The sequence below is a fragment of the Lolium perenne genome, chromosome 5 (genome assembly GCF_019359855.2).
Source record: "Lolium perenne isolate Kyuss_39 chromosome 5, Kyuss_2.0, whole genome shotgun sequence".
Taxonomy (NCBI): Eukaryota; Viridiplantae; Streptophyta; class Magnoliopsida; order Poales; family Poaceae; genus Lolium; species Lolium perenne.
In genome coordinates, this window is record NC_067248.2 from 109,102,874 (window position 1) to 109,106,683 (window position 3,810).

A 3,810-nucleotide genomic window follows, 5' to 3' on the forward strand; every position below is an offset into this window, starting at 1 on the left:
ACGCATAATAATGACATATAATGTGTATAAAACATGTAGATATCATCAATAAAGTGGCATGGAACATAAGAAATTATCGATACGTTGGAGACGTATCAGCATCCCCAAGCTTAGTTCTGCTCGTCCCGAGCAGGTAAAACGATAACAAAGATAATTTCTGAAGTGACATGCCATCATATCCTTGATCATACTATTGTAAAGCACATGAGATAAATGCAGAGATTCGAAGCAATGATGAAGATAATGAGTAAACAAATGAATCACATAACAAAGACTTTTCATGAATAATACTTTCAAGACAAGCATCAATGAGTCTTGCATAAGAGTTAACTCATAAGCAATAAATTCTTAGTAGAAAGCTTTGAAACAACACAAGGAAGATATAAGTTTCAGCGGTTGCTTTCAACTTTAACATGTATATCTCGTAGATAATTGTCAACACAAAGTAATATAACAAGTGCAATAGGTAAACATGTAAGAATCAATGCACACAATTTACACAAGTGTTTGCTTCTAAGATAGAAAGAATAGGTAAACTGACTCAACAATAAAGTAAAAGAATGGCCCTTCAAAGAGGAAAGCATCGATTGCTATATTTGTGCTAGAGCTTTTATTTTGAAAACATCAAGAGAGTATAAAAGTAAAGTTTTGAGGAGTGTTTGTTGTTGTCAACGAATGGTAGCGGGTACTCTAACCCCCTTGCCAGACAAACCTTCAAAGAGCGGCTCCCATTTTATTTTATTTTTGGGTGGCACTCCTTCCAACCTTTCTTTCACAAACCATGGCTAACCGAATCCTCGGGTGCCTGCCAACAATCTCATACCATAAAGGAGTGCCTTTTTATTTTAGTTTTATTATGATGACACTCCTCCCCACCTTTGCTTTCTCAAGCCATGGCTAACCGAATCCTTCGGGTGCCGTCCAACAATCACATACCATGGAGGAGTGTCTATTTTTTTTGTTAATTAATTTGGGACTGGGAATCCCATTGCCAGCTCTTTTTGCAAAATTATTGGATAAGCGGATGAAGCCACTAGTCCATTGGTGAAAGTTGCCCAACAAGCTTGAAAGATAAACACCACATACTTCCTCATGAGCTATAAAACATTGACACAAATCAGAGGTGATAAATTTTGAATGGTTTAAAGGTAGCACTCAAGCAATTTACTTTGGAATGGCGGAGAAATACCATGTAGTAGGTAGGTATGGTGGACACAAATGGCATGAATATTGGCTCAAGTATTTGGATGCATGAGAAGTATTCCCTCTCGATACAAGGCTTAGGCTAGCAAGGTTATTTGAAGCAAACTCAAGTATGAAATGGTGCAGCAAGACTCACATATAAACATATTGTAAGCATTATAAGACTTTACATTGTCTCCTTGTTGTTCAAACATCTCAACCAGAAAATATCTAGACTTAGAGAGACCAATCATGCAAACCAAATTTTAACAAGCTCTATGTAATTATTCATTAATGGGTACAAGGTACATGATGCAAGAGCTTAAACAAGATCTATATGAGCACAACAATTGCCAAGTTTCACATTATTCAAGGCATTATACCAATTACTACATGTAGCATTTCCCGTTTCCAACCATATAACAATTAACGAAGCAGTTTCAATCTTCGCCATGAAAATTAAAAGCTAAGAACACATGTGTTCATACGAACCAGCGGAGCGTGTCTCTCTCCCACACAAGGATGAACTTATTCAGAGAACTAAGATAACAAAACAAAAACAAAAATAAAAGCACACAGACGCTCCAAGTAAAGTACACAAGATGTGACCGAATAAAAATATAGTTTCAGTAGAAGAACCTGATAAGTTGTCGATGAAGAAGGGGATGCCTTGGGCATCCCCAAGCTTAGATGCTTGAGTCTTCTTAAAATATGCAGGGATGAACCACCGGGGCATCCCCAAGCTTAGACCTTTCACTCTTCTTGATCACATTATATCACCCTCTTCTATTGACCCTTGAAAACTTCCTTCACACCAAACTTCAAGCAAACTCATTAGAGGGTTAGTGCATAATCAAAAATTCACTCATTCAGAGGTGACACAATCATTATTTTCACTTCTGGACATTGCATAATGCTACTGGACATTAGTGGATCAAAGAAATAAATCCAACATAGCAAAAGAGGCAATGCGAAATAAAAGGCAGAATCTGTCAAAAACAGAATAGTCCGTAAAGACGAATTTAGAAATGGCACCAGACTTGCTCAAATGGAAAAACTCAAAACTAATGAAAGTTGCGTACATATCTGAGGATCACGCTCGTAAATTGGCAGATTTTTTCGAATTTTCTACAGAGAATTGTGCCCAGATTCGTGACAGACAGCAATGTTGTTTCTGCGCAGCGATCCCAAATATAACATCAACTTTGACATAGAAACTTTACTTGGCACAAAAACATGATAAGGAGAGGTTGCTACAGTAGTAAACAACTTCCAAGACACAAATATAAAACAAAGTACTGTAGCAAAATAACACATGGGTTATCTCCCAAGAAGCTCTTTCTTTATAGCCATTAAGATGGGCTCAGCAATTTTGGTGATGCACCCGCAAGAAATAGTATTTGAAGCAAAAGAGAGCTTCAAGAGGCAATTCAAAACACATTTGAGCCTAACATGCTTCCTATGCAAAAGAATCTTATACACAAATGAATTCATGAAGAGCAAGGTGGCAAGCATAAGAGGATAAAACACGAGTAACTTAAAGATTCTCAACATAAAGAGGGGAAACTTAATATTATTAAGATGCATATAACCATATTTCCCTCTCTCATAATAACTTTCAGTAGCATCATTGATGAAATCCACAATATACCCGTCACTTAAAACATTCTTATCATGGTTCATATGCATAGAAGTATCATTAATTTTGGCATAAGAAGAGTTATTCTCATTAATAGTAATTGGAGCAAGATTATTATCAAGAATTTGAACATGGTAAACAAGTTGCATATTAAAAGAATTGTTTTTGGCAAGCCCATCATAACTATGACAAGTTTCATAAGGATAATTGTAGCATGTGTCATATACATTTCTACAGCAATTATCTAAACCTGAATATGTAATATCATCATTTTCACTAAAAGTAGAAGTCTCAAATATAGGATCTTCAAGCACAGCATCCCCAAGCTTAGGGCTTTCAATATCATCGTTTAAGGGGACATGAATAATGCTATCATCATTACTTTCATAATCAGTACCAAAGAGATTTCCAATATCAAAGGTAGTGTGCTCATTCAAATCATGATCGCTAATGTATGTAAAGGGCATAGGAAGATCATCGTATTCAGATTCATTATCACAATAATCATTAGGAGCAACATACTTACGGTTACCTAGCGTTATCTCATTCACGCGGGGATACGCCGTTACCTCTTTATTTTTATTCTCCTTCTTCTTCTTCTTCTTCGTTCCCTTCTTCTTCTTCTTCTTCTTCTCTTCCTTCTCCTCATTCCCTTCTTTAGGAGGAAGAGGCTTGAAGGGTGGCTTGTCCGCATAACCTGATTTACTTTTAGAAACAATAGAAGAAACTTGGGAGGATCCCTCCTTCTCATTAATTAGTTGAAAACACACAGCAGTCCTATCATATTTCGGCAAGGTGTCATCTTCTAAAATATTTTGTATGTAAGTATTTGTATGGCTATTATCAATGCAATAAGAAAGACAACCATGCAGGACATCATCAATGTCAAGATCGTTAATATTTAACAAAGAAATTTTTCTTGACAACTCTTCACACTTCAAAAATAAGGTAAGTTCATCATGCTTATTAGGAGTAATTTCATCATCACA